The sequence below is a fragment of the Rattus norvegicus genome, chromosome 6 (assembly GCF_021556685.1).
Source record: "Rattus norvegicus strain SHRSP/BbbUtx chromosome 6, alternate assembly SHRSP_T2T, whole genome shotgun sequence".
NCBI classification, from domain to species: Eukaryota; Metazoa; Chordata; class Mammalia; order Rodentia; family Muridae; genus Rattus; species Rattus norvegicus.
Genome location: NC_141539.1, coordinates 17,812,519 through 17,836,471, shown reverse-complemented (window position 1 = coordinate 17,836,471; position 23,953 = coordinate 17,812,519). Strand labels below are relative to the sequence as shown.

Below are 23,953 nucleotides of genomic sequence, written 5' to 3'. Positions count from 1 at the left end.
TATCCCCAGCAGTGCAAAAGTGAACAGTAAATAGTCACAGGGCTGGGACGATGGCTATGGGGCACTTACTGCATAAACACGAAGTTTGAGTTTGACCACCAACACCCACCGAAAAAGCCAGGTGTGGCAGCAGGTCCTTAAAATTCCCCGGCCAGGAGGTAGAGACAGAATTCCAGGGACTCACTGGCCAGTGTGTCTAGCCAATTGGTGAGTTCCAGATACCGTGAGAGGCCAGCCGTCTCTCAAGAAATGAGGGAGAGGGCTAGAGAGATGGCGTAGCATAGCTATGCTTGTTGTTCTTATAGAGGCTCACTCTTCAGGTCCCAGAGCCCACATATAACACAAACAACAACAAACAGCAAATGAGTAGATAGCAGCTACTAGATCTTTAAGAGACCAGCAACTGTCCCCTCCACCCCTTCCCCACACACAGAGGGGCACTTGGAGCGCGCACGCACACACACACACACACACACACACACACATACATACATACCTGTGTGTGCATACCTGTGCATACCCATGTACACACATATGCAGAGAGGCACTTGGAGCTCACACACATGCAGGAGGTACTTGGAAGCACACACAAACACGCTCTGAGCTCACCTAGGAAGTATCCATCTTTTACTTGCCTGCTAAGCCTTCCCGCTACCCCGGACTCACTGCTTAAGCTCTAGTTTCATTGCTCTCAGTAGCATCACTTGGATCCCCTCCCAGATCACTCCTCCTGAATTCATAGGAGGCCTATTGGCATAATCCTCTTCCATTTGATCTCTCTGTTTACTGACCTCGGGATGGACTAGAACCAAGAACACAGCATCGGAGAGCTAAGGTAATCGTCCTGATCCCTCACCACACGTTCTCTATTGGCTCTCTCTGCATCTGCTCTGTCTTTTTCTCTCACAAAACTTTTCTCTGATCATCTATCGGCCCAGTAGAACTGACTTGCACTATTACCTGGCTGAAGAGTATTCCACTGTCCCACTTCCAACATCCCAGAGAAAGACTGGTCAACCATGACTGGGATCGTGAAGTAGGAACCCACTTCCCGCCCCTCAAGATGGAGGAGAAGTGTACAAGTGAGCTGACTGACATCCAAAGCAACGTGCACACCAGAGGTTCCCACTGGAGACCTGAGGGCTGACTCTAACCAAGACCCTGTGATGTGTCTGGACAAGGATAAGATAGATAGATAGACAGACAGACAGACAGACAGACAGATGATATAGATATAGATATAGATATAGATATAGATATAGATATAGATATAGATATAGATATAGATATAGATATAGATATAGATATAGATATAGATATAGATATAGATATAGATATAGATATAATACAAAATTTTCCAAGTATATGTATTTGAGTTTATAACAAAGTTTATAACTAGAACAGTTCTTATATGAGTCCATATAACTTCTTTCCATCAAAAAAAAAACCCCCCAAAGTTCTTGACTGAACATAGCCCCAGACCTTTCCACCATGTTCTCTTCGTGAAGACTCACCACACTGCATCCTTCAAGTGCACGGTGGTTTTAAGGTGTGTAGCAAGCTCTGGCAGGCTTTGGCAATGGGGAAGCTGTGAGGTAGAATCACGTTGAGTGAGCTCACTGTTGCTGAAGCTTCCATGTTGTCTTAACGACCCACCAATCCCTACCCCCTTCCCCCCTAGCCTGAAACCAACTCACTGACCACAGCCTTAGACTATACTAGAGTCAAGAAGAAAATCATGTTACCATGTACAGATAGATACATAGCCATGTGTGTGCCTTTTAAAGAGGAAAGAAAAAAGTCCTATACATACCACTTAGATATAGGTAATGTGATCAGAAGAGAAGAAACTGGAATATATATATATATATATATATATATATATATATATATATATATATATATATATATATATGGCTTGCATGTTTGGATAGAAATAGAATATAGCCTTTTTTATCATGATTTCAAAACATTCTTCCAAGTTTGACATTTTGACATGCAAATAAAATATATCGGTATCAAAGGAATCCAATCCAAGAAGCCTGTCCTGGATATGTAAACTTCATGATCTAAAACAAAGGACTGGGTTTCAAGGTTTTCTTTCTCAGGTTTATTACAAACGTTGCCCCTGTGTAATGAAACGGGGCAGAGGAAATGGAGGTGCTCCAGGCTTTTAGGCCGCCTCCAACAGAGTGTCTCTCGTCTCTCGAGGCCAGGAACCCATGGCTTGAACAAGACAAGCATCTGTGAATAGAAGACTAAACAAAAATGCGGTGGCTCTGTGTAGTTATAAGGCTGAGAACCTACAGGACAGAGCCAGGTGAACTATGAGGGGCATTTTCTAGGGAAGCTTGTGGGAACCTAGTTTGAATAATGCCACCCAGTCTGCTGTATTTATTTATGCTTCCACCGAGACTTGCCTGTGACTGGAGCCCTTTGGGGCATGGTGTCCATCATGGGCACAGTTTCAGGAAATGAGTCAGCCTTGTGTGCTGGCAAGTCTTAAAACATTAAGCACAGACAGGTCAACACCAGTAACTATGAAGCTAGGAACTAGGGCTCCTAAGCTGGTCAGCGTTCTGGTCTTGAAACTTAAATCCAAGGTGACAAAATGTGGGCCAAAAGTGTGGGTCATTGTGGATGCTAAATAACTGACCAGGAAGTTAGAGAATGATGTACTGAAAATTTAGACCACAGCGTGGGCCTGGAGTCGCTCCCATGGCTGGAATGACAGGGAGTCCATGCTGCCTTAACTCTCAACCGTCCAGATAAATGGGGGCTCATTAATGATGTTGGCATTTCTTTATTATGGGGCGGAGGAACAATTGAAATGTACTAAGTATTCATATCACTCGACAAATTCTCGCCCTAACTCATTAACAAAAATAAAAGTATTACCAGCCTTTTCAGTAAAATGATTACCATCTACACATATACACATAAGCTATTTAATTTGTGAATTCTTGATGAAATTATACCTCAAGAAACTCAGTGGGTAAAGAATAACCTAGTCCGTTTCCCCAGGCCTAAATCAATTTTCAGATGTGGAAGAGATTTAAACTGCTCTTCCCAACCTTTTGGCGTGAAGGAGAGATTGCCACAAAAGATCCTAATCTTCTGAAAATTACCTTTCTTCATTAATATCATGCCGTACGAGGAGCTCTAAAAATTCAAATTTCTCAGTTAACCTTGTGTCGGAAAGAGAATCTTTCGAGCCATAGGTTCAGTCCCCAAAAACTAAAATTTGCAACTTTAGAATGGCAGAATTTTACAAATATCTCAGGACTGGCTAGGCTGCTTGCAAAAACTATCGGACAAAGATTCTATCCATGTTCAGCCATGAACAGCTGTTCTCCATTACGAAACTAAATAAAGCTATTGCTCTCGGTTAAAAGATTCAAGGTTGAATTCTGTAGCGCACATCTCAGTATGAAATGCAAGACCCTACATTGACATGTTGGGGCAAAGAAAAGGTGTCACCTTTCTGCTTTTAAAGTAAAGAAGTAACAAGGTCTGAAAGAAAAAAAATAATAATTACGTGTTTCTGTTTTTTCAGATGTTACGTTTTTGATTTCAAACTTAACATGCAATCTCCAATATCACGTGTGTTTGTGTAATAAGCTCTGATGCCATGGTCAAGTAAAAATGAAAGGACATTTGATTATATTTCTGGCAGTCGGTTTGTCTTCAACCTGGTCAAGTTCGTTCATTTGCAGGGCCTTCTTAAAATCTCTAAGACTCCGAACATGCAGTCTCTTGTGTGCTACGAATAACTGTATGTCATTTTCTTTTGTTTGATTTTTTTTAAAGACTCTGGTTTATGCGGTGCTGCGGATTGAAACCAGGGTTTCTTGCAGGCAAGGCAAGCAACTGAGCTCTGTCCCCAGCCCCTGTATCACTTTTAAAGAGGAAGAAAGAAAAGAAGAAAGGAAACTCATTGGAAACAAAACATTCTCCCTTAATGATAAAAACATAAAAACCCAGAATAAAAAAAAAGACTGTATCATTTGAGAGCATTCACACACACACACACACACACACAATTTATTCAGTATGTAGAAGCAGTTTTCAGCTTTCTGCAGTTCAACTGAGAATTTTTCTACTTTTCAATGGTACAAAAAAAAGCAAGATAGTCTCGGGAGAAACTGTATTTAAAATGTTTCATTTTTGAGCTTCCTCTGGGCTGGCAAGATATAACACAGTCCTCTTACACAATTCTGAGCCACAGCTCGCAACCAATCGTGTGTTCACAAAGAAGAACCCACACTCTGCTGTAGTGAGCTAGGAGGTCCAGCAGGTTAGTGTAATGAACACATTTCTGGCTTACAATGGATTTATCAGAACGTAGTCCATTACGAGTATGGGGGCATCTGTATATGTGATAGGCGTTCGATTAAAACAGAATCCTTCAATGGTAGAGCGCTTGCCTAGGAAGCGCAAGGCCCTGGGTTCGGTCCCCAGCTCTGAAAAAAAGAACCAAAAAAAAAAAAAAAAAACAGAATCCTACTATGCACAGATTTCTCATAAAAGTGTTCTACAAGAACTAGTATTAATGGTAGCCCAGTACGATGACACATGCCTGAAATCCTAGCATAGGAAGATTGCAAGGAAGTCTGTGAGTTCAAGGGCAATGTGATCTACATAGTACATTTCAAACCAACCTACATTCCACAACTTAACCCTGGGGAAGAAAGGAAGGAAGAAAGGAGGAAAGAGGGAAGGAGGAAGGGGAAGAAGAGGGAGGGGGAGAAGGAAGGTTGGAGAAGGAAACAATGAGACGATTATTAATGGTTACATGTTATTGTAATATAACTATCTTAGCTTATTTACTATTGTGGTGTATTGAAGGACTCTTTCCAGTTGGGGATTCGTGGCCTTGCTATCAGCTCTGGCCCCATCCTCTTCTGACCATACATGTCGTTATCTATAGTACCATGCCTGATACCTGAGTTTCCACTTAGAGCTTCTAGTAAGTGCTGGGCTTGGCCTTGCGAATCCTCTGAAATTGGCTCACCTGTATGATCTCTTGAGCCCGGCAGAGAGGGCAAGCGTTCTTCCTGTGGGGTGAAAGGTGAGAAAGGTCATTCACCTATGTAGGCCCCACTGTCCTACTACAGAAAGAAGACAATACCCCAGCTCTTCAACGCATGTTAGAAGAAGCACGTCCAAGGTTCAGACTGATAGCCAGGACAGCCAATCATCACACTGCTACTGCTTCCCCCTGATTGTCCCACCCCAGGCTCTCCGTCATTTGTACTTACAAATGTCTCCCTGTGTCACACATGTATACGAGTCCATCTGGTCCCAGAAGAGATGGAGGGAGGCAGACTCCTTTGTTTAATGAGGAAGTTGTCATTCACAACCTTGGATAGCCCCAGTTTGACAGAGAGGTGGACCCCAGCATCAGGGAGCCTCTGGGTTGATGAAAGAAACCCAGTTTGCTGCTCTGATCAAAGACTTTTAGAGAACCTGCTGATGGCGTCAAGTGGGCAGGTCAGCATGTGAAAATAAGCAAGAGCTGGGAGACACGGAGACGTCCTACGGCTTCGTGCGGAGGCCAAGGCTGCAGGACAGCAGCGCGGAGGAGCACAATAGGAAAACTTGACCTGTCAAAAGCTTATCAGAGCAAAATGCTGAATAACGAGAGAGAGAGAGAGAGAGAGAGAGAGAGAGAGAGAGAGAGAGAGAGAGAGAGAGAGAGCACTGAACAGCATTTGAGTAAGCCGGTGGGGGTAGGGAAGATTGTTCAGCGGCAGACAGCCACTTATGTTCACTTTCTTGCCCTTAAAGCCCCAGAGAATGTGACTTCCGGTTATGAGTCTTTGCCTTTAACGGCAAAGCCATCTTTCCAGCCTAGAATGTGTGACTTTTGAAAGGCATGAGCTCCTTCAAAGGAACGAAAGGAGTTAGTTCATCAGCAGAAGAATTTCAGGCCATTTCCAGAAAACTTAGATCAGACCGAAGGGAATCCGATGACAAGGCAGAACAGGATCCTGGCCTGGGACCTTCCTGAAAAGAGCTCCAGCCGCCCCACGGGCCAGATCCTAAGGAGACGCTGAGGGAATCGAGACGCAGGGGATTAATTCGAATCTGCGCACAGAATGGTGAACGCACTAAATCCGTGGCAGAACGGGAAAGAGTAGGCAGAGGAGCGAGCAGGGCGGGGAGGGAGGGGAAATGTCACGTCCCAGCATAAAAGGAACAACAACACAAAAGCCCAATATCCGTACACTTCCGGAGCCACAGCAAGGTGGCCAGCGCATTCGGGCACCAGTGAGCACAGAGCCCCTGTTGACCCTCGGTCCCTGGAGTCAGATGGTCCTGACTCCCAGACACCGAGGAAAGCCTGCGACTTGAAAGAAGAACTAGATCCTCATCCGTCACAGCCCCGGAGGATGGCAGAAGATGAGGTCTGAAGTTGATAAATCAAAGGAGAAGCACACCATTTAGATTTGCTTCAGAACTAAAACGGGAACAGATAAAACAGGGCTCTCGGTAGCAGCGCAGGAGGCAGGGGAGGGGGGCAGATGGTAAGGACAGACAACTGTTGCTTCTCATTAGCCCTCTGGTGCTATTTGATTTGACAATTTTTTTTTTAACTTTTAAAATATTTTTCAAGGCAAGGCCCCCTTGTAAATGCTATTGCCAAAAGAAGAAAAAGAAAGGAAAAGAGTTATCATAATTTATCACTGTGTGATCTCAACTTTTTGTTCCTGGAGTTTAGGGGGGTGGGGGGTGGAGCAAACCAGCACAGATGGAGATTCTCAGGAATACCCGGACTGTGTTGCAAGAGCCTTGTGTTACACGAAAAGGTTACCGAGAAGGAGTCAGATTAAATTAGCCCTGAATAACGGAGGCGTTTTCTGTTTGTTTGGTGATACGATGACGAACAAAGAAGAAATTAAGGCAGAAAAGATCACATAGAAATCTTTCATGACCACATCTTGTCATTGCAGATCATGTTGACTGGATTGAGACGAGCGCCCTGGAAAACAGGAACACCCACCTCTGGATGTGTCTCTGAAGGTGCTTCCTCTGGGGGGTTAAGAGTACTTAAACCACCCTGAGTGGGTGGTGGGGCTATCCTACAGGGCAGGGGCCTGGATGGAATAATGGAATAAGAATAAAAGAGGAGCAGATAGTTAGATAGTTCTTCTCTCTCTCTCTCTCTCTCTCTCTCTCTCTCTCTCTCTCTCTCTCTCTCTGTGTGTGTGTGTGTGTGTGTGTGTGTGTGTGTGTGTGTGTGTGCGCACACATACCATAAAGTGAGCTACTGTGCTCTTCTAGGCCCCATGACTCTTGCCTGATGGACTGAAGCATCTGAAACCATGAGCTAAAATGAATCTTTCCTCCTTTACCTGTTTCTCTTGGGTATTTGGTTCAGGCGATGAAACCGCACACCGTGTGCTAAGCGATGCTCTGGATGCTAGAGGGGAGACATCAGGCAGAACTCTGAGGTGCTAGCATGGAGCTGCCAGCATTCTAACCGGAAGAGGGATAGAGAGTGATGGAGAATTGGTGAGTATAGATCGCCCAGAGCTCATCCACCTTTCGAGAGGTAACAATGACATTTAAACCAAAATCAGAAGGAAAAGGAAGTGCCAATCTTGCAAAGATCCAAGTGGTAGGAGCGGCCTTCCAGTACAGAAGTTCCAAATAAGAGGTGAGATGCTTTACTGTGGCCGCCTCTAGGACATGGCTAAGTTGGGAGAGTCCTTGGCTAGCACTCACAAAGCCCTAGGTTAAGTTCCCAGTACCACCTTAAAGAACTAGAGGATCGGATGTTCAAGATCACCCTTAGCTACATGGTGAGTTCAAGGCCAGACTGTCTCAAAAAACAAAATGGACAGAAAACCCTTTTAGGACTGACTTTAGTAGGTAAAAGAGGGTGAGAAGACATAACGAAATGAAACAGGAGACAGAGCCCAGACCACTATGAGTTTGTAAACTGTCATGGGGAATTTAGATGTCATTAGAAGCTTGACATGAACTTTGGACATGTAAATTAGAGAGGGGTTTACCCTGACCTATGTTTTCATACTTCCTGCTTGGAATGGCTTAAGGCTAGTTACCTCATATCAATTTAGTTATCAGGTAAATAGACTGAGGCAAGCTTGCAAAGATGGCCTCCTGCTATCCATGCTTGAGACATACCTGTCTGTTGTGACCCTGGGCTGGCCACAGGACTTGGTTTGGCTGGTGGGGTAATAACAAGCATTGAGAGACTTTAAATCACTTGGGGCTTTCTCCTCTTGAGAAACTTGCAACTACCATGTTATGAGCAAGCCCAGGCTAGCCCGCTGCATAATGAGAAGCACACAGACAAGTATTCTCTGTTGACACAGGGCCAACCAGCAGACAAGCGTGAGGCATCCCAAACCATTCCAATCTGCCTACCTTACCCTACAGTAAGAAATGATATCTCGTTACTCTAACTCCAAACATTTTAAAACAATTTTCATATTTATTTGCTTCTCTATTGTGTTTGTACATACACATATTTTCATACTACAGTATATATGTAGACGTCAGAGGATAACTCGGAGGAGTCGATAATCTCCTTCTGCCATGGAGGCCCTGGGAATTAAACTCAAGTCTTGAGGCTTGGCAGCAAACACCCTTACCTACTAAGCCGTCTCACTAGCCCTAAGTCAGCACATTTTCAGATGGTGTGTTACACAGCGAAAGCTAGCTGCTACAGAAACACAAATGAGTTAGTTTGCTTTGGATGTTTCTCAAGGACACCCTGGCTCCTTCTTGCCAATGGTAAATGTCCCTCTTTTCCTGTTAATAGCTCACATATCTGATTCTTCTTCCTGAGTATTACTCACTAACCCTAGAAGGAGAAAAACTTGAGTTCCCCAGTCAAGATCAGAGCTGTTCATCAATAGTGGATGCATGAACTCAAAATAGCATAAGATACGAAGACAGGGCATCTGAACTGCAAGTACTGGGCTGGGTGGACAAGAGTGTGACACCGGGGAACCATCGCCATCAGCAACTTGGCTCTGAACTCTGTCCTACCCAACGGCTCTTCTCTCTGCGCGGGATCCACTGCGCAACTGCCAGTCCGTGAGTCAGAAAAGTTTACAACTTCCTTCCTCAAAAGGCTCCAAAATAAACAGAGTAAACACCAGTTGGTCTCAGCTGGTTGCACGTTGGCCTGCCTGGAGGAGGGGAATGCCAGAGACAGCTTCTGGAGGCCGCTCGCTCACAGCCCTGCACTTCTAGGAAATAGACAATTACCATCAACATGGATTTTATTATCGTGACATCGCTAAGGTCTTTGCATAAAGCCTATATTTAAAAATATAAACATGTAAGTGAAAAAAAATGTCAGGGGAATAAATATTTGTCTTAAAAGAGACCATCTGTTTCAAATTTTTATTTAAAAAAAAAACCAACATGTGTTTTATTTTAAATTTGTGTGTGTGCTGTTATCCTTGGGTTAAGTATTAGGTAAATAGACAGAAGCATTGAGAATCCATTTTCCAGTAAATTTTGGTTAGAAATCCTTGCACACGTGACACAGGAGATAATTTGGGGGCTAATTGGAGCTTTGTGGGAGGCCGGCTCCTTGCAGACCTCCCCCACACCCTGTAGCCTCTGTTTGGTGGGTGTTTCCTCAGAACGCATGTTTGTTTTGGATGAGAGGGCGTTTTACACCTCTGAGGACTCAGCCAACACAGCACATGGCAAACTGCTTCCAGCCCAGCCCAGATGTGTACCCAGATGTGAGGAAGCCAGTATGGCAGGACCTCAGGACTCAGTGGTAGGAGCCTCCTCCCGTGTAGCTCAAAGAGCAGTGGGTTTGGACGGAATGTAAATACTGTCTGTGGAGAGGGCTCAAGAAGAACCTCACAGAGGAGATGGCCATGAGCGGCTTTCCACGTGCAGATGGGGAAGAGTGAGCAAGGTCGCTCCAGAGGAGGTAAGAAGGGACCTAGGGGATCTGGAAGAGTGACATAAGTTCCATGAGAGTGGAGAACCGCACATGGTGATAGTGGTTGGAGAGGAATTTGGAGAGGGGGCTAGGAATAGTAAACAACTTCCTTTTTTCTGTTCTTCCTTCCTAATAGAAACACACACAGACACACATGCATGCATGCACACACACAACACACACATGCATGCACATACATCATACACACATACATACATACACACACGTACATACATACGTATATACACACCACACACATATATATATATACCATACACATACATACCATAGATGCTATACACACACACGCACACACATACACACACAAATGCGCACACACATGCACACACACCATAAATAACACCACATACATACACACATACCATATATACACATACATACATACCATAAACACACACATACATACACACACACATACACATACACTATACACACATACATACATACATACACACACACCACATACAGACACACACACACACTTGCACATGTACACACCATAAATAACACCACATACATACACACACATACACACCATAGTACATACATATATATATACACACACCACACACATACATACACCATACACATACATACCATAGACACTACACATACACACACACATGTACATGCACACATAAATAACACCACATATATACACATATACCATATATACACATACATACATACCATACACACATGCATACATACATACATGCATACACACATACATACACATACACTATACACACATACATACATACACACACACCACATACAGACACACACACACATGCACATGCACATACCATAAATAACACCACATAAATACACACACACATATATACACACCATACACACACACACACATACATACACACACACACCACACACAGAGACACAAACACACACACACACTGCGCTCTACTGCAGGGTATTTGTTCACTTAGACCCAGCCATGTCCAACCTTTTCAGGTTGTAACAAAACCATGTTTATCGCCTACAAAGTCCACCCTTGCATCCACCCTTGCACCCACCCTTGCAATTAAGCTACCAGGGGGAAATTTTTTTTTAAAAAAATCCCACAAAGAATCTCAGAATATTTAAGTGAGCTTACAGTTTTGTTGTGGACTGTGTTCTGAACACCCTCCCCAATAAAAGACCCTGCATGTCCTTAGCTGGGTCATGTGACCCTCCTTGAGGAAGGGGGTGCAGATTAATAGCGTCTATGAGAAAGAAAGTTTTCATTTTCGGAGACCATGGGCTGGAAGACCACATTGAGACCTCTTGCTCCTGTCTGTGAAGGCAGGCCTTCTCTGGAAAAGGAGAGAGGATAGAGAACAGGAGAAGGCGTGGGATTGACATTACTTGAGCGCCTCAGCCCAGCTCCACTTAACTAGGACATTTCCGTCTTTCCTAAGACCAGTCAGAGCTGGCGGTCTGCCTCTTGCAACTGAGAAATGTTTGCTTAGCATCACTGAAAGCTCACATTTAAATTAAACTTGCAGCAAGAAACAGACAGCTCTACCTGATGTAGGCAGCCCTCCAGTGGCTCCCTGGGGTAGAGAGAGGCAGCTGCCCATCAAAATACAGGCTCTGTTTCCATCAGACAAGGTTGCAGCCACAGGCATGTCCAGCCCACTGTCTATTTTACAACGCTCCCCACCCACCTCCCTTGCCCTTCAGTATGACAGCAGCAGAGGCCCAGCAGTATAGGGTAAGCAGGAGCCATAGGCACCATTTCCACACAGAGGCCTCTCCACACTGTATTGCCCTTCTGCCTAGATACAGGGGTGGGGGCTTGGTAGGAACTGAAGCTGGCTGAAGTCTGGCGAAGCAAAGATTTAAACTGGAATGGCCTAATAAAAACAGTGCTCTCTCTACAGACGGAGAGGAGCTGAGACACTAAGAACACTGTTGGGGCTCTCTCATTCCAAGCTAGGGTTTTGTGAATAGCTCTGCATGGCAAGGGGATGGGTTTATGCAGGGCTGGCTGTGGGATTCAGGAAGTCATTAACCTGACGGTTGTAGAAATGTTAGTCAAACAGGGGGTCTGTTATTTTTGTTCCAGAACATACTTGTCTGTGTTTGTTCCTTAGCTGGCTCTCAAACGTTGCTAGTTCAGCAAGTCCTGGGCCAGATGTCACCAGCAGCCATGGTCTTTCTCCATCAACTATAACTCAAAGAAAACAGGATTCGAAGAAAAGAGAGAAGCCATTTTTATTTAGAAGACATTTTGCGCCATCAGAGGGTAGGAGGTCCTGAGGCAGTAAGATATCCCGTGAAGAAGGACCTGACTTCTAGAGGTCCTTCTCTGTGAGGGCAGCCACCAATAAAGAGGACTGCCTGCTCTAGACAGCCAATGTTAGTGAAAAATAAAATAAAACCCTTTGGAGTTTGAGCCGATAACGCATCATAGGGATGTAGCTAGGACAGCAGTTTAGACTCCCCCCAATCGATATATCCCCTCCATTGTTCTGGAAGATGTTTAGCATATGGACAGCCTACTGACTATGGCTTTACTAGCCTTTGATGAACTTACTGCATCATGACTCCCACAAAGCCTTCTCACTCCCTGTATTTCTTGCGCACCTACCTCACAGTAGGTCACGTGTTAATGGTTAGTGAAAAGAGTGAATTAGGCACAGCACATTTATTTCCCTGGTTCAAAGTCCCTGTCAAATGTAGGACATGTTTTGTGTGTGGCTGTAACAAAAGTACACAACACTAAGAAAACGCGATTGCCCATTGATTAAAAGGCATACCACCAGAAGCAATTCTAATTTCAGAAACGTATGATTGCAAGGGAAATGTGTGTCTTTAAGTGGATGAACTATGCTGTTTATTCTTTTGTTTTTGTCTGTTTTTGTTCTTTGCTTGATTTCCTTTGGCTTGGTGGGGACACCTTCTTTAAGAATTGTACTGTCTCATTAGGTAGGGAGGTTTGCACAAGGGCTCACTTGTGGCGGTGGGAGGACTTCTTTGTAGACTCCATTCTCTTCATCTATGTTTATGTGGGTTCTGAGAATCAAACACAGTCAGCCAAGCCCAAGTAACACGTGTTTTTTACCTTCTATACCACCTTGTCAGCCCTGAGGAAACTTTCTGCTGCATATCCCAGACAGCCCTCGAACTCATGATTCTCCGGCTTCTGCCTCCTGAGTGCTGAGATTACAAACATGCACCCACATAGCCAACAAGATACAGTGCTTCTTACTTCCAGGACATTGGTCATCTTCTGGAGAGCCCGATGCGCAAATAAGAGAAAATCATATTTACAAATTCTTTAACAGAGATTGACGGTTCATCTAGGAAGAAGTGAGCAACCTGGCCTCAGAAGTAAGGAAAGCTTCCCAAAGGGGACCACTGGGCTGAATTTTGAGTAAAAAACAGCAACAGAGAGCTGCTGCCGAGAATACCTGCAAGTCTCTGAGGTGTCTCCTCCACACCTGCAGAGAGGCGTGCATGCACCCTCTGGGGCTGAGATGGGTTAGCAAAACCTCAGAGTACGCTGGTGTGCATTCCACCGAGACAGCTTCATTTTCTGGATAGATGGAGGCTAATCCTTTAGGTGCCAAGGCACAATTTTAAAGTGGAAAAACCTTCCAAAATATAGCATCGTAAACCCTTGGCATCCGAAAAGGGCACACCAGGGGGTCTTGGTGAATCTCCAAGTTCACAAACGCAGCTAGGCCTGGGCAGACTCCTGCTTGCTCGAGGATCACATTTACAGGAAAAGCTACAGTCATCGACTGTGAAGCCCACACCACCCTCCTCCCTTTGCGTGGACGCCATGCTTTCGCTCCTTGCCCCGATGATGTAGTCAGAGCCCAGTTTTCTCTTTAGTCATGATTGCGCATGCGTTGACTCTGTCCATCGCTGAATAAAACGCTCGGCTCACTCAGCGCTTCAAGCTCAGGCTCGTGACAGACACACTGAGTCACCTGAAGTGACGAACAATAGGTGCAGTGTGGTAATCTGAATGAATGCCCATTTCCGTGCAATAATCAAACGTTATAATTTGATTTCACAGCGTGGTCCTTCCCCACACTGGACTGTGATTTGCAAGCCTGTGGTGGGAGGGGAAGAATGAGTTTGCCTCCTGTGTCTTTTGTCTCCCCTCCCCCCCACGCATGTACTTACACACTTGTGTGCATGTTCGTGTACACTCATACACACAGGGCATACATACACACATTCACATGTACATACATATACATATGCACATGTGTGCGCACACACTCTCATATATGCACATGCATTCTTACATACATACATACACACACACACACACACACACACACACACACACACACACACACACACACGGGAATGAGGCACAGTGCTGTCCCGGTTCTAAATCTCCTTCCTGATCATTTTATACTCTGAAGGTGGATACAATGAAGCCAGGAGTTCATTTAGGGGGCCTGGAAAGATGGCTTCTGTGGATAAGCTCTTCCAGAGGACCTAAATTTTGATTCCCACCATCCCCGTAGTGGCTCATATCGATCTATAGTTCTTTTCCAGAAGCCTGATGCCCTCTTCTGGCCTCAGCGGGTACTTCATGCATGTAGTGCTCACACATGTATGCAGATTAAAAAACAACAACAAAAAAAAAAACCAAACACATAAAATTTTAAAATTAAGAAGTTCACTTTGGGGGCTAGAACAACAATAAGGTACTCTTGACCTGGGAGTACAGGTGTGCACTGTGGTACTCAGTTGTGCATGATACTTGTAGCTCACACCAGGGACTTTGTACATGTGAGGGAAGCAAGCACTGTACAAACCAGGCTACATCCCTGCCACCAGGAAACTTCCGATAGCTTCTGATACATGCTTGTCCCCTGGAGCAAAATAACCAGTAGATTTACACAGCACAAAGAATTCTCCTACCCTAGGAAAGATTTGGGGGTGCATGTTGGTGTCTCTATGTAGTTAGTCCTGGCTGTCCTGGAACTCTCTTTGCAGATCAGGTTGTCCTCGAATTCACAGAGACCCGCCTGCCTCTGCCTCCTGAGTGCTGGGATTAAAGGTGCTGCCACCAGCCAGCTTCCAGGGAGGATTTTAAATCTTCCTAAGTCTCCAATGTAACTCTGGCTGGTCCGGAACTCAGTACATAGAGCAGGCTGACCTCAAACTTCCAAGATGCTTCTACCTCTGCTTCCTGGGTGCTGAGATTACAGTCCTGGGCAACTGGGGGGAGGGGGGAACAAAATGGAAGAAACCTCCTTAGCTTTTAATTCCCTATTACAGTGGAGGCTCTTCTCTGTGACGGCTCTGTGGTTACTCTCTGTCTCCTATCACTTCCGGTCACCTGTTAGGTATTCCAGCTTCCACCAGGTCTGTTTTGCAGTTCCAGTTCCTTCTCTGCTACTAAGTTACACCGTCCCAGGATGCAGGCTGACCTTTGACTTGTGGCTTCCTTGGTGTTCTCTTTAGCGTGACAAACAAGTTTCTATTTTTATGTAGCCAAAAGCAACAAAGTCTTTTCTTTGAAGCTTCCTTTGCTACTGCCAAGATTAATGAACTATTCACCTCCATTTGCCTGTGCTAGTGTTGCTGGGTTTTGTTGCATCTGCAGTCCTAGGAAATCCAAACCAACACCTCACATACACCAAACAGTCACTACCACGGAGTTACATGTCCATCTCTGGAGGTACGTCTTCAGTTTAACTCTTCGTTCTCTCTGGAATTAATTCTATAGATATCAATTCTTCCCTTTAGCATTCTTTCCTAAATGTTCAGTAACCCTATCTCATTTATTAAATAATCTATCTCCCCCCTTTCTGTTGGCAATTTCATTTATTATACGCTAAGCTAATATACACATATATATTACATTTGTGTGTATACACATATAAGTGAATGAAGTTTCACCTAACTTCTCCAACTGTCTCTCTCTGAACGTTAACACTTTCACTTGTCCCAGGAGTTGGCTTAGGCAGGGAGCTTTGGGAACTGAAGCATCTGTTCCTCCCATGCACACACACACACAATTCTTCTCACCTCCAAGACAGAAGACCAATGTAAATGCTCGTGACCATCAATAGTCCCCCTTTCCACTCTAGGTTAACACTCCGCAAAAGAAAGTCATGCTCTACCAAAATACCAAATGCACACATGTCAGAGGTGTGCACACTTTAGCTGCATTATCCCATCCCAAGCCACTGTAATGTTCAACCCTCTAGAGCATATCAAATGATGAGTAACTGCTCTTGGCCTGAAGTGGACCCTGGCCTGGGCTGCTGGGAGAACATGAGGTGTGGATGCCTGTCTAGATAGAACCGCTCTATCAGGTGGGAATGTCGGTGGGTTTGGGCTTCTAGCCGCTAAATAGGTGTCCAGACATGTCCAATAGGGACACACTCTGAAATCACTCCTCTCTGGCTTGTTTCCTAATGATCTTTCAGGCATCCTGATGTCAATCCCAACCTCCCTGCTGTCATCCAGGACAAAAGCCAGACATTCCTGTGCAGGGACATGACGTCTCATTACCTCAAATTAGATGTGACCTGAAAATAAATTTGCCACGCTAGACAATTATTTCTAGAAAGAACGTCCATAAGTCAACCCCTAAAACTAATATATTATCTCTGATCGGCACTCCGAATTTTCACTGATTTATAAATAATGACCCAGTACAAGTTACTTCATTCGGTTACCTTGGCACTAACACAGCGTTTGTGTTGGATGAGATCCTGACAGTAGCATTGCTCAAAGCCAGGCACTCTCAGGTGTTTTGCCAAGTTTTTATTTGGCCAGGGCAAGGGTCTGGTTAGACCAATCCTAAACATGCTTAACTATGGGCATTACTTCAGCCCTGCTAAATGAGGTTGACTTTGTGGGCCTGGTTGGCCAGTTCGTTTACACAGTAAGCCTCTGGGCAACCTCACAAGATAGTCCTTGCTTGCTGGTGGACAGGGATGGAGAGCTCGCCCCGGCCTGGATAGTCAGTTAAGACACATGACTCAAGACTCAAAGGATAACAAAGAACAGTGCCTTCGAGCTATCTAGGGACTTCAGTTTGAAGTCCCACTACTAAATATTTATGTAAGAGCCCCGCTGAGAAATAACACTATTCCAGGAAGAATGCTCGAAGGATAAGCAGTTCTCCACACTTCCAGATTTTCCAACGCTGATCTCTGGTTCTGCCCGAGCTGCTAAAACACAGGTACCTGGAGTGCATCAGACCAGCCCCAACAGAATTGCTTTTGCTAAACTGTTTTTGGTATGGTGCCATCAGCATTTTTTTAATGTCCTTATAAGAAACAGCCCCTAGAAGAGCATCATTGCAGCGGACCACTTAGGGTGTTGAGAAGTTGTGCATTGCAGCCCACCATGTTTTCTTTACTGAGTACCCTCCAGGGCAATCTGAGTTTAGTACCGGAAGTAGTGACCCTTCCAGGCAACTGGTTTCTCTGTCTGTGGTATCACTTTCAGAGGGGTACACTAAAGAGGGGTAGGCTAAAGGGCAGATCATTGGTCTTCTGTGAAAAATATACTTCATACTAAAAAGTAAAAGTTCAAATACATATATATACACATAAAAGGCAAGCATCTGTAGGACGACACAAATGGCTGTCTCATCATATCATCAAACATGATATGAGATGTCTCTGAGTCACCAGTGCGTGTGCTACATGATGCTACCAAGTGTGGTGTTTGCTAGGGTCTGGGGTCCACCAGTTTAGTCTTAGTCTCACAATAAAAGCTAACAAGGGTATCTAAAGTCCAGACTGCCTTCTCATGCCACCCTGAGACTTTTTGGCTTGAAGATCCAAGAGGTCCCAAGATGCAGCACGATGCTTGGGGTCCTCTCTCATTCCTGGCACCTGCTCTCACCAACCCCACAAGCATTCCCCTGGGTGTGTTCCACTCTTGACCTGACAGGCTACTGGGTGTCTCCACATCACAGCCTGGCTTGACTCTCCTACTCTCCCACCTTGCTGAATGTCTGCCCTGACCTGCTTCCTTCTGTGCTTGCCACCCAGAAGTTCCCTGGTCCTAGGTTTTCTTCTCTGTTGATGGATTGGTTGTCTCTGGCTATTTCCTAGGGTAGGTGCTGACATTTTACTTTTTGACTTCGAGCTGACCTTTAATGTTTGAGCCATCTCTCCAGCCCCAATGCATCTGTGGATACACAGATGTCAGTGCCTGCATGCTCTCATCAGAACCATCATCCTGCCCACTTTGGATCCAAAACTAACCAAAGAAGATACTTTAAAATTCTAGAAAACTTCATTCCAATCATGGAGACTGTTACTTATCAATTCTCCTCTTCCTTGGCATCAGAAGCCCCTTTCAGCAGACATCTGGGCCCTGCAAATAAATATATTTCCCAGACCCTTTTACAACCAGAAGCAAACATGTGACCAAGTCCCAGCCAGTGAGACTATTGTGAAACTGGCAGTTGCAATTTAAGGGAAGAATCTATCCTTAAAGGCTCACCTTCTTAGTCAAGCCCTTCTTTCCAGTCTTTGGATGTTCTTACTGCAATTTTAACCAGTGAAATGACACACCCAGGGTGACAGGAGAAAAATGTAAGGAGCACAGATCCTGTTGGCTGTGCCCATCATCCAGTCCCTTTCTGTAACTCACACAGTCATTCTTTGTCTTTCTCAAGCGTTAAATAAATGGGGCTTACAAAAGCTAGGAAGAAAATGGAATTTGGTGCCTAAGGGGACTTTAAAGGACTCTGGAAAAGGGGGATTTTTCCAAAAGTCTCAGTTTTCCAAGAGAACGGTGGGGAAGGGGTCACCAGTGTCTGGAATCCTCTGTGAAGGTGAGCTCTGGGCTCAGACCCTCTGTCAGCTCTGTGGGAGCTCCTGGGCAGATTGGAAATGCAGGTCTCAGCCCTGACTGAGGTGTGCTGGATGGGCAGTCTTCACAGTCCCTAGTTCTATATGGGCTTCCTCTCAGTGAAGTACAAGAAACCATGCTTTAGGGGAGAAGGACACTGGAGGACCTTTAACGCCAAATAGAGACAGAAGTCAAGGGCACCACCATTTATTACAAGGAACTGAAAGCTAGAAAGAAGTTATTTGGGGAAGGATGATCCCATCTCGATATTTCTTCCTACATCAGAGGGATAGATGAGAAAATGGCTGCCCATGCCACGTAGAAAAACAAATCGCAACCATAACCCCAGCACTCGGCAGACAGAGGCAGGAGGATCTGGAGTTAGAAGCAAACAGCACTACAGAGTAAGTGCCTTTCAAAAAGAGTAATGAATGAAGAACAGGTCTACATTTAGAAAACAATCATCCGGGGACTGTAGAAATGACTCAGCGGTTAGAACCACTGACTGCTCCTCCTGAGGCCCCAGGTTCAATTCCCATCACCGACACGGTGACTCACAACCATCCAAGGCTCCAGTCCCAGGAAATCTGATGCCTTCTAGTCTTCTGTGGGTACTGTACACATATGGCACACAGACAGACATGCAGACAAAACACCCAGACACACAAAATAAACTTGTTTTTAAAAATCACCCAGAATGTAACACCTAGGCAATAGAGATGTGCTTACGTGGCGTCGCCTCTGGCAATGGGCATGTTTTTTAAAACATGAAAAAGAAATGGAGAAACCGGGATGGCCCAGGCCAGATTCTGTCCACAGAGAAAAGAGAGCTGAGGAAGAGCAGAGGAAGGCATATGAACCAATGGTGGCTAGGAATTTCCAGATTCGAGCAAAGTTTCTGAGCCTTCAGTTGAAAAAGCACACAGACTAAGACAAATACACACTCAGGCACGGGACTGTGAAACCGCAGGACATCAAGGAAAATGATAATATTTTTAAGATACTGCAGAGTTGAAATTGATTATCTTCAAAGAAATGTTTACGCAATTGCTATCAGCCTCCTGGTCTCCACAGCGATCGCCGCCCAAAGATCAAGGAGCAATATCTTATCGGCACTGAAAGAGAAGCCTGTCCAATCTTTTCCACTCATCTGGCTCACGCCTGAACTGAGGACAAAGGAAAGATATTTCCAGAAAAAGACTGAGCTAACTAAACACAGATCCAGTCTGAAATAACTCCTAAAGGGTTCCTTCAGAAAAACAAAAAACAAAAAACAAAAAAACAAAGAGAAATATAAATGTAAAAAGTGGCATTACACTAAAGAAACTTGGGGGATACTTAGTAACTCTAAATAGGTATAGATTATATAATATGTGTGTGTATGTGTATAATTGTGTGTAGATATTTATGTATAGATTTTAAAAGGAACAAGGATAAAAACTGTTGGATAAAACCACAGTATGGCTAAATATTAGACCAGCAAACATGAAAGGTTGGCACACAACTTTAAGCATTTTAAATTCTATCTCCACGGGGATATATACATCTATAGGAGTCCATGTCTAGACATATGGATGTGAAAAGTCGTGGGGAAGCAACAAAAAAGTGTAGAAATGCTATATGCGACTTGCAAAAGCCAGGGCAGGATACAGGATGTCTACGTACGCATACTCTCAGAATGAGCATGTGAACCATGAACCAGAGGCCTGCCCATCATAACAGCCACAGTGGTTGCCTCCAGATGGGAATTGTGGAGAAAGGCATGTCAGCAATATCAACAGGAGGCCTTCTTTGTTTATTGATAAATAAAATTTAAGCCTGCAAATGTAACTCACATAGAATTCGTGTCTAGCACAGACCAAGCCCTGAGTTCAACGCCCAGCTCCTTGTAAGCCAGATAGGGTGTCACATGCCTGCAACTCCCAGGACTACAGAAATACCGGCAGAGGGATTAGAAGTTCGACGTCATCCTTGTCTACGCTGCAAATTCAAAGCCAAACTGGGCTACATGATACTCTGTCTCAAAAGAACAAGAAGGAATAGGAGGAGAAAGGGGGAGGAGGAAGAAGAGGAGGAGGAGGAGGTAGAAAGGAGGGCAAAAGCAAACTCTAAGGGAAGCATTGTCATTCTTTATGTCTGGGAGTATGACGTTATGGTTTTCAGTCAGCAAAGAAGGAAATAGAGAACCAGCCTGTTCTATCTATGGCCAGTAGAAATTTCTAAATGTTTCAGTAAAGGAAGTTTGAAGAGAAGGCTGTGGGTATTTGCCTCTCAGGCCCCATTCCTGCCATGCCTTGGACACACACACACACACACACACACACATACCCATGCATCTAAGAACTCACTCACCCATAGGAAACCACCTAGTACCACCAAGGGTACTTAAGGCCCTGGGCTCAGGTCCCTGTGTGTGGAACTCAGACCCACTGCATCTGCAAGGGCAGAAAACTCATGAGCCGACGAGGATTTGCCTGTGAGGATGCGGTTGGAGAAAGGGGCCCACCCTGCATGCCTCACACTATATCAATTATCTCCTTTAGTTAGAGCCTGGCAAACATCTCTTTAAGATGAATATTACAGTCTTTGTAGCACTTGCGATTGCCATTACTATGTGCCTGTGGCTTCTGCTCCCCCCACCCCATCCCTGTTCCCCTGTAATTGTAGAGTTCAGTCAGGAAAACCCACACGCTCCACTTCCTCTCACTAAGACTGCCAGCATGCTGTTAAACTGTACCCACTTTCCCTGACCCCTCAAAATCCTGTCTTCTATCCTTGACCCTGACAAGCCTGACACCCAGACCTGGCCCTGCCCACATGGCCTGCAGCCCCAACCTTACACAGTACAGGTCACACTGCTGCCCAGGCACCGCCGATTGCCCTTCACCAGCTGTGCCTACAGGAGTCACCATGCTGCTGCTATGCTTGTACTCCCATCCCAGCTGAGCGGGAAAGCAGTGATACACAGTCCCATTTATCTCCACAGCACGGAAGAATCAACAGAACAGGGGAAGCAGAACCAGCGTGGGTGGGGTGTGTGCTGGGGCCACTATAGAACAGGCTACTTGTCTGCATTTTCTCATCCAGTCTTCCTACCGAGCATATACTGTCAGCTCTGGTTTCAAGGTAGCAAGAAAAGGCATTTCTTTCCTCTGAATATGAGTCAATACAGGCTCTAGGCTCTAAGCATGGGACTTCTAGACACCCCAAATGGTTTAGAGTGCTCCGAAGTTGTAGATGTCACAGGGTAAGGACGAGGGTAACAATGAAACAGCAAATGTTGATTGAGTGCCTAGCATATATTGTGTGCCTTAATATTTGCATGTGTGCGTGCACACATGCGTGCATGTAGGAGGGGGTGGTCAGAGGACAACTTTGTGGAGTCAGTTCACTCCACCTTTATATAGGTCCCAGGGACTGAATTCAAGTTACCTACCAGGTTCGAGTGATAAGGAGTTTTACTCACTGAGCTGTATGGCCAGCTCCCAGGTTATGCACCTAATATTTACAATACTATGTATAACACATACAACTTCCATGCAGCACACATGTAAGTACAATGCCGGCCTGCAGTTTGGTCAAGAAAACTAAGAGATTTTAAAGGTTATGAGATTTGGCCAGATTAAAGTCTATACCATGACAAAGGTGGGATTTTTAGACCAGGTAATCTGACCCTGAACCCCAAAGTATGAATCTGAAATAAGCTGCATTATGTGACTTACAGGACAGGAGTTTAAACTGAAGACACTAGCCAGTCAGCAGGCACATAGCATGGGGTCACCCACATTTCAAGGATGATTTCTACAACCTACCAATGCCAACATCAGAAACGTCTAAAGGCACCTTGGACCCAACATTATCTTGGTGGGTTGGGATGGACCAAGTGTAAGGCCCAGGGAAGACCAGCTTAAAGCCTAAATAAAGACAAGTCAATCCAGTAGCCTCTATGTCCCCCTTCCACAAGTTCTGTGGTGTCCTAGGTGCCATGTGGGAACATACAGTAGTGTCTGGAAGGGATGGGAAGGAGATCAGAATTACCCTAAAGTTGCTAAGTTGGGACTCAGGAAGCACACCCCTGCACCCAGGGAGCCTTATGGCCAAGGCCACAGTGTTTTTCTAACCCCTGCTCTATCCCATGTGCCACCACCTCTTTTTATCCCCTCTCCCCTCACATTAGGACAACACCTTCCTCCCAGGACTTGTGCAGAGTTCATGGGGCCCCTGAGGCTGAGAGGCACAGCTGTTTCTATAGTCAGGGACTCGCTCTAAGGTCTCTGCCCTACAGTCGAGAGGCAGTGTTCAACATCAGTCTGTGGTGGAGGGGAGCCCTCAGGGCCTGACAGAGGATGACTTCAGAATGACTCACATTTTGGTGATAGAAGAACGGCAGGGCTCACAGGAGTCGTTCTAATTCGCTGACATGTACAGACTGTGTGTCTGTATCTATTAACTATGTCTTGCCTGGAGAAATCACCACAGCCTGTGAGCTGGAGGCCGCTTGGTCTTATGGTAGAATGGCCTTGCTTCGTCCTGGCCCAAGGCCTTCTCCTAACCCACACAGAAATGGGCAGTTTGACCACCAAGAATATTGACCCCTCTAATGTGGAGACTCACTCTCAGGAAAAGGCTTTCCCCGGGTGCTCACTCTCATTGTAGCTGAAACAACCCTTGGAGGTGTTTCAAGAATGGAGGGGAAAGAAGGAAAATGGTGAGTGAATCCATTCAACTCCTCCTTTATCCTTCACATAAAAGTAGACTGACTGAGGTCGAATGACTGAAAATGGAAATAGAAATGGTGGTGGTGTCACGAACCTTAAAAATTAAGGCCCACCCCATCAGAGGAAGTAAAAATTGTCCTAGCACCTGCTTTTAAGACAGGATTTTCTTAGAACATCATAGCACATGCCTTTAATGTTAGCCTTCAAGGGGGCAGAGGCTGGTCGATCTCTGTACAACATCAGCCTGGTCTATGTAGCAAGCTTCAGGGCTACACAGTGAGATAGGTGTGTGTGTGTGTGTGTGTGTGTGTGTGTGTGTGTGTGTGTGTGTGTGTGTGTGTGGTGTATGTATATATGTATGTATATATGATGTGTATGTGTATATGTATTATATGCCTTATGTATGTGTGTGTGTATGTATTTCAAGTTTTCTCACATGGACTTCACTTTTAGTGATCTTCAGAAGGAA

General features: G+C 45.0%; 2 long non-coding RNA genes across 6 annotated transcripts in view; one reads left to right on the top strand and one right to left on the bottom strand.

Moving 5' to 3' along the window:
- LOC148005068 (uncharacterized) overlaps positions 1–23,953 on the bottom strand; it is a 58,578-nt gene that overhangs the window by 21,598 nt on the left and 13,027 nt on the right. For 2 of the 4 annotated variants that reach the window (XR_015622759.1, XR_015622760.1), the window contains exon 5: positions 5,015–5,057. This is a non-coding gene — a long non-coding RNA (uncharacterized LOC148005068). Of the gene's footprint in view, positions 1–5,014; positions 5,058–12,159; positions 15,161–23,953 lie in introns of those variants that run through there. The other 2 variants (XR_015622757.1, XR_015622758.1) reach the window with 2 other exon arrangements.
- LOC100910081 (uncharacterized) lies at positions 6,040–9,367 on the top strand. 2 transcript variants are annotated; one of them, XR_015622756.1, is made up of 4 exons: positions 6,040–6,104; positions 6,957–7,026; positions 7,385–7,518; positions 8,795–9,367. It is a non-coding gene; the product is annotated as an uncharacterized LOC100910081 (long non-coding RNA). The 2 variants fall into 2 exon arrangements; XR_015622755.1 differs by having other exon boundaries at positions 6,040–6,410.